The sequence below is a fragment of the Mustelus asterias genome, chromosome 4 (assembly GCF_964213995.1).
Source record: "Mustelus asterias chromosome 4, sMusAst1.hap1.1, whole genome shotgun sequence".
Lineage (NCBI taxonomy): Eukaryota > Metazoa > Chordata > Chondrichthyes > Carcharhiniformes > Triakidae > Mustelus > Mustelus asterias.
Window position 1 is genome coordinate 127,714,228 of NC_135804.1, and position 8,062 is coordinate 127,722,289.

The 8,062-nt window shown below is 47.4% G+C and overlaps 1 pseudogene; it reads right to left on the minus strand.

Moving 5' to 3' along the window:
* Positions 1–5,850: 5,850 nt before the first annotated feature.
* Positions 5,851–6,060, minus strand: LOC144493298 (U2 spliceosomal RNA; annotated as a pseudogene).
* Between the last annotated feature and the right edge of the window lie 2,002 nt (positions 6,061–8,062).

An 8,062-nucleotide genomic window follows, 5' to 3' on the forward strand; every position in this document is an offset into this window, starting at 1 on the left:
TACCTCCCAAGGATGAGAGCTGAGTGTTTGGAATTTCCTCCCGAAACCTTTCTCTAATTTTACCTCTTCTCTGCAACCCACATGTTGCAATCTGCCTCCCCGACTGAGTTACTGTTACCTCTCTGAGTAACGTCTTATATAACCATGTCAAACTTAATATGGTGATTTTCAGCGACACCTTTTGGGAAATTTTACCAATGGGAAGAGAGTGGGGCTGTGGGATTAGTTCACGGATTGATACGAAGCTATGGGGAGAGAGCGGGGCAGTAGAATTATTTTGGAGATTGATACAGGACTATGGGGAGAGAGCGGGGCAGTGGGATTAGTTTGGGAACTGATACAGGGCTATGGGGAAAGAGCGGGGCAGTGGGATTAGTTTGGGAACTGATACAGGGCTATGGGGAAAGAGCGGGGCAGTGGGATTAGTTTGGGATTGATACAGGGCTATGGGGAGAGAGTGGGGCAGTGGGATTAGTTGGGGATTGATACAGGGCTATGGGGAGAGAGCAGGGCCAGTGCGATTAGTTTGGGGAGAGAGTGGGGCAGTGGGTTTAGTTCGGGGATTGATTCAGGGCTATGGGGAGAGAGTGGGGCACTGGGATTAGTTTGGGATTGATATGTGGCTATGGGGAGAGAGCGGGGCAGTGGAATTAGTTTGGGATTGATACAGGGCTATGAGAGAAAGCAGGGCCATGGGATTTGTTTGGGGATTGTTACAGGAACTATGAAAAGAGTGGGACAGTGAGATTAGTTTGCGGATTGATACGGGGCTAAGGGGAGAGAGCGGGGCAGAGGGATTAGTTTGGGGGTTGATACGGGGCTACGGGGAGAGAGCGGGGCAGTGGGATTAGTTTGGGGATCGATACAGGACTATAGGGAGAAGGCAGGGCAGTGGGATTAGTTTGGGGATTGGTATGTGGCTATGGGGAGAGAGCGGGGCAGTGGGATTAGTTGATACGTGGCAATGGGGAGAGAGCGGGGCCAGTGGGATTATTTTGGGGAGAGAGCAGGGCAGTGGGTTTAGTTTGGGGATCGATTCAGGGCTATGGGGAGAGAGCAAGGCAGTGGGATTAGTTTGGTAGTTTCGGGATTGATACAGGGCTATGGGGAAAGTGCGGGGAATTGGGATTAGTTTGGGGATTGATACAGGGCTATGGGGAGAGTGCAGGGGCATTAGGATTAATTTGGGGATTGATACAGGGATATGGGGAGAGTGGGGGCAGTGGGATTAGTTTGGGGATTGATACAAGGCTATGGGGAGAGAGCGGGGCAGTGGGACTAGTTTGGGGATTGATCCAAGGCTATGGGGAGAGAGCGGGGCAGTGGGATTAGTTTGGGGATTGATACAGGGCTATGGGGAGAGAGCGGGGCAGTGGGATTAGTTTGGGGATTGATGCAGGGCTATGGGGAAAGAGCAGGGTAATGGGGTTAGTTTGGGATTGATACAGGGCTATGGGAAGACAGCGGGGCAGTGGGATTAGTTTGGGGATTGATACAGGACTATGGGGAGAGAGTGGGGCAGTGGGATTAGTTTGGGATTGATACGGGGCCAAGGGGAGAGAGTGGGGCAATGGAATTAGTTTGGGGATTGATATGGGGCTATGGGGAGAGAACGTGGCATTGGGATTAGTTTGGGATTGATACCGGGCTATGGGGGGAAAGTGGGGCAGTGGGATTAGTTTAGGATTGATACGGGGCTATGGGGAGAGCGCAGGACTGTGGGATTAGTTTGGGCATTGATATGGAGCTATGAGGAGAGAGCGGGACCATGGGATTAGTTTGGGGATTGATGCAGGGCTATGGGGAGAGAGCGGGGCAATGGGATTAGTTTGGGATTGATACAGGGCTGTGTGGGGAGAGTGAGGCAGTGGGATTAATTTAGGATTGATCCGGGACAGTGGGGAGAGAGCGGGGCAGTGGGATTAGTTTGGGGATTGATACAGGGCTATGGGGAGAGAATGAGGTAGAGGGATTAGTTTGGGGATTGATACAGGGCTATGGGGAGAGAGTGGGGCAATGGGATTAGTTTGGGGATTGATACAGGGTTATGGGGAGAGAGCGGGCCAGTGGTATTAGTTTGGGGATTAATACAGGGTTATGGGGAGAGCGCGGAGCAATGGGATTAGTTTGCGGATTGATACAGGGCTATGGGGAGAGAGCGGGGCAGTGGGATTAGTTTGGGGATTGATACAGGTTATGGGGAGAGAGCGGGGCAGTGGGATTAGTTTGGGGACTGATACAGGGCTATGGGGAGAGTGCGGGGTAGTGGTATTAGTTTGGGGATTAATACAGGGTTATGGGGAGAGAGCGGGGCAATGGGATTAGTTTGGGGATTGATACAGGTTATGGGGAGAGAGCGGGGCAGTGGGATTAGTTTGGGGACTGATACAGGTTATGGGGAGAGGGTGGAGCAGTGGGATTAGTTTGGGGATTGATACAGGGTTATGGGGAGAGCGTGGAGCAATGGGATTAGTTTGGGGATTAATACAGGGTTATGGGGAGAGAGCGGGGCAGTGACATTAGTTTGGGGATTGATACAGGTTATGGGGAGAGGGTGGAGCAGTGGGATTAGTTTGGGGATTGATACAGGGCTATGGGGAGAGAGCGGGCCAGTGGGATTAGTTTGGGGATTAATACAGGGTTATGGGGAGAGCGTGGAGCAATGGGATTAGTTTGCGGATTAATACAGGGCTATGGGGAGAGAGTGGGGCAGTGGGATTAGTTTGGGAATTGATGCGGGGCTATGGGGAGAGAGTGGGGCAGTGACATTAGTTTGGGGATTGATACAGGGCTATGGGGAGAGAGCGGGGCAGTGGGATTAGTTTGGGGATTGATACAGGGCTATGGGGAGAGAGCGGGGCAGTGGGATTAGTTTGGGGATTGATGCGGGGCTATGGGGAGAGAGCAGGTGGAGGCTTCAATGTCCATCAGCACAGGTGGCTTGGTAGTGCCACCACAGACTGAGGTGGCCGGGTTCTGAAGAACAGAACTGCGAGATTGGGACTGCAGCACGTGGTGAGGAAGCCAACTGGAAACAAACTTGACCTTCTCTCCAGCCTGCCGCAGATGCATCTGTCCCTGACTGTATTGGTGGGAGTGACCACTGCACTGTCCTTGTGGAGACAAAGACCCATCATCATATTGAGGATACCCTCCATTGTGTTGTGTGGCACTGCCAGTGTGCTAAATGGAAGAGACTGTGAACGATCTAGCATCTCAAGACTGGGCATCCATGAGGTGCTGTGGGCCATTAACAACAGCGGAATTGTACTCCAGCACAATCTGCAACCCCATGGCCCGATATATCCCCCACTCAACCATTACCATCAAACCAGGAGATCAACCCTGGTTCAATGGAGAGTGCAGGAGGGCATGCCAGGAGCAGCACCAGGTATACCTAAAAATGAGGTGCCAACCTGGTGAAGTTACAAAACAGGACTACGTGCATACCAAATGGCAAAAACAGCAAGTGATAGACAGAGCCCAGCGATCCCACATCAATGGATCAGATCCAAGTTCTGCAGTTGTGCCACATCCAGCCGGTGGTGGACAATTAAACAACTCACTGCGGGAGGAGACTCCACAAAAATCCCCATCCTCAATGATGGGGGAGACCAGAACATCTGAGCAAAATATAAGTCTGTGGTTTTTGCAGCAATCTTCAGCCAGAAGTGCCGAGTGGATGATCCATCTCGGCCTCCTCCAGTGGTCCCCAGCATCTCAGATGCCAGTCTCCAGCCAATTCGATTCACTCCACGTGATATCAAAAACAGTTTGAAGGCACTGGATACTGCAAAGGCAATGGGCCCTGATAACATTCCGGCAATAGTACTGAAGACTTGCGCTCCAGAACTTGCCGCTCCCCGAGCCAAGCTCTTCCAGTACAGTTACAACACTGGCATCTACCCAACAATGTGGAAAATTGCCCAGATATCTCCTGTCCATGAAAAGCAGAACATGTCCAATTTGGCCAATTATTATATCAATATACTCTGCAACATCCGCAGAGTGATGGAAGGTGTCATTGACAATGCTATCAAGCAGAATTTATACAACAATAACCTGCTCACTGATGCTCAGTTTGGGTTTCTGCCAGTCCCACTCAGCTCCTGACCTCATTACAGCCTTGGTTCAGACAGGGACTTGCAGCGTTTCAGGAAGGCAGTTCACCACCTCCTTCTCAAGGGCAACTGGGGAATAAATGCTGGTCTAGCCAGGCTGCCCACATCCTGTTAATGAATTTTTAAAGCTATTACAGTAAAGAGAAGAAGCAGATCAAATCCAGATCGAGAATTTAGACCAAAGGAACAAAGGAGTAATAGTCCAGAGAGATGACAATCAACTGAGATCACATTTATTACGTATTTCAGAAGATATTCTACATGGAAACCAGAAGAATCTTCTTTCTATTCATCGAAGATGAGAAGCAGACAACCAGATGTTGAGTCAAAAATTTATAAAGAACCAAATAAAGACCATCCAAGTTAAGTAAAAGGAGTTTGGAGAGAGAGAAAACTGACACTATCAGGGAGAGTTGTGAAGCCTCCAGACTGAATCTGTGATGTTAGAGACTTGCGGGGAGATGTTTGTAAAGGTTAACGTATGGGAAATAGCACCTCCCATAATGATGATGTAAGAGAACATATGACTAGGCGAGGAAAAAGAGAATGCTCATGGCTTCAGCCATGTAACACCTCATCATGAACAGTTGCATGTAGGTGGCTAGTTAGCTCAGCTGGCTAGATGGTTGGTTTGTGATTCAAAGCGACGCCAACAGCATGAGTTCTATTCCTGTATTGGCTGAGGTTGTTAATGAAGGTCCAGCCTTCTCAACCTTGCCCCTGCCTGAAGTGTGGTGATCCTCAGGTTAAATTGCCACCAGTCAGCTCTCCCCCTCAAAGGAGCCTATGGTTATCTGGGACTATACCTTTTAGTTGTATAAAATAAATTAATTGCTGTTTGAATGTACCAACATCTCAGTAATCATTCCAATGCTAGACTAACTGACATACAACAACAATCCACAGAGGGATCTGTACTTCTCTAATTCTGGACTCTGGCCGATTTTAATTGTTCTCCCATTTGTGACTGTGCCTTCATCTGTCTAGGTCCCATTTTCCCTTGAAGATCGTCCACAAAACTTACCTCTTTAGCCACATTTTTACACACTTGGCCGAGTGGCTCAGTGTCAAATATTGTTTGATAATGTTCTTGTGAAGCTCCTTGGAACATTGTGTTACATTAGAGTTGCTGTCAAAGTATTGTTACAATCGGTCCCTGAGCAAGGTGCCAGGATTTGTTATGATTTTAGGCCAGGTATCTCCACATTCTTCAGCTTCCATTGTCTCCACAGGAGATTACAGTTCAGTTTGTGATTGTCTCTCTTCATTTGAAATGTTGCTATCTGAGAAAAGGTATGCCATTTCATTGTCTCTCTGGGACTGAGTATAATCCACATGGAAATTCCAGCAAGTGCTCATTTTGTAGTTCCAGCCAGTTTTTGCTTGGGTGTCCTTGTTTTAAAAACATGTGTCTTATTTAAAAGTTCAGTAGATCTATATGTAATTTGGGGCTGTAATACATTGTCATGACAATATAATTTTTTTGGCTGTTGAGTTGGAGGAGTGTAGGGAGGTAGGGAAGGGTAAGGGCTGTGGAGGGATTTAAGCTTGATGCTGAGAATTCTAAAACTTCAATGTTAGAAATTTCCATTGATACGATTGGCTCAACCAATGTTTTTTTTTGTAATACTTTTCCAATTCAATCAAATCAAGTCCAATTCAGAGTCTCAACAAGTTGAGACATTTCCCATCAAGCTGACAAGACAGGGCCTTCACACCGGTCTTGGGCCTGATCTACATGAGCCAAGCTGATTGGAGGAGGGGGAGGTTTCCTCCTCCAAGGCTTGATCTCATTTGCATCTTAGCCAAAAGGCCGAGATGCCGCTTTTAAAAATTGCTTCATATGAAAATGAAGCTTAAATGCAACCCAATGACCACTACCAAGTGCAGCATCCAATCCATACTACACTTGATCTTAGCCAAAAGGCCAAGAAGCGATGGCTCAACCAATGTTGCTCGATGCCCATGTAACAAATGTAGCTGTGGGTCAAAGGGAGGGATTGCTGATGTTACTCGTCTTGTTACTGAATACACTCCTCGGTGATAGTCACTGCAATTGGTATTAACCAGACTTCTAAATATGAACCCAGAATGTGCCTTATTCAGTCTGTCCCTGGATGTGTAATGAAGAATATAGAGGGTTTTTCCCCAGCAGTTTGAAGTTCTGAGAGGCCGTGATTATGCAGCAGTCAGGCAAATCAGAAAAGCAGCTTGGGTCAGTGGAGTGAGGAGTTGATGCATGTGGCTCACGAGGTATCCATTACACACCGCTGAAGTACTTAATGACAAATGACTAGTCACTGAAATATCTGATATCATGAGACAATATCACTCTATTGAAGTGTACTTTTTTTGAGTCAGTTGATACAGCGCCAGCCTTGGCTCAGTGGGTAGCAGGTTCACTTTGGAGTCAAAAGGTTGTGGGTTCATTGCCTCATCCAGGAGTTTGAAGATATAATCCAGGCTGACAGTGTGCATGCAGATAGGAGGGAGTGCTGCATTGTCAGAGATGCTGTTTTTGGATGACACATTAAGCCAAGCTCTTTTCTGTCCCTGAAGGTAGATGCAGACAATCCCACTGTACCATTAGAAGGAGAGCAGGGGAGTTTTATTGATGACCTGATCAATATTTGTCCCTCAATCAACATTAGAGGTTGAAAATATCTGCTGCCTTTAATGGGATCTTGCTGTGCACAGATTGATTGTATTCCTTCCTATGGTACAATGGTGTCTGCACTCTTTTGACGATGTTCCCAGGTCATGTAAAGCACTGCAGGAAAGTAAGGTTTTTTTTTAGTTCATGTTAATTGATTGGAACATGAAGAATTAGTAAGAAGTCTCACAACACCAGTTTAAAGTCCAACAGTTTTATTTGGAATCACTTTTTCTTGTTTTTGATGTCTGTGTCGATATGCGGGATCTTCTTGGGGATCCTCTCTACTTTCAGCCGACAGTTTGCGGTGTTGATGGTAGCCATGAAGAACAAAGAACAAAGAACAGTACAGCACAGGAAACAGGCCCTTCGGCCCTCCAAGCCTGTGCTGCTCCTTGGTCCAACTAGACCAATCGTTTGTATCCCTCCATTCCCAGACTGCTCATGTGACTATCCAGGTAAGTCTTAAACGATGCCAGTGTGTCTGCCTTCACCACCCTGCTTGGCAGCGCATTCCAGGCCCCCACCACCCTCTGTGTAAAAAACATCCCTCTAATATCTGAGTTATACTTTGCCCCTCTCACCTTGAGCCCGTGACCCCTTGGGATCGTCACTTCTGATCTGGGAAAAAGCTTCCCACCGTTCACCCTATCTATCCCCTTCATAATCTTGTACACCTCTATTAGATCTCGCCTCATTCTCCGTCTTTCCAGGGAGAACAAGCCCAGTTTACCCAATCTCTCCTCATAGCTAAGACCCTCCATACCAGGCAACATCCTGGTAAACCTTCTCTGCACTCTCTCTAACGCCTCCACGTCCTTCTGGTAGTGCGGCGACCAGAACTGGATGCAGTACTCCAAATGTGGCCTAACCAGCGTTCTATACAGCTACATCATCAGACTCCAGCTTTTATACTCTATACCCCGTTCTATAAAGGCAAGCATACCATATGCCTTCTTCACCACCTTCTCCACCTGTGTTGCCACCTTCAAGGATTTGTGGATTTGCACACCTCTGTGTTTCTATACTCTTGATGGCTCTGCCATTTATTGGAAAACTCCTCCCTACATTATTTCTTCCAAAGTGCATCACTTCGCATTTTTCTGGATTAAATTCCATCTGCCACCTCTCCGCCCAATTTTCCAGCTTATCTATATCCTGCTGTATTGCCCGACAATGCTCATCGCTATCCGCAAGTCCAGCCACTTCGTGTCATCCGCAAACTTGCTGATAACACCAGTTACACCTTCTTCCAAATCATTTATATATATCACAAATAGCAGAGGTC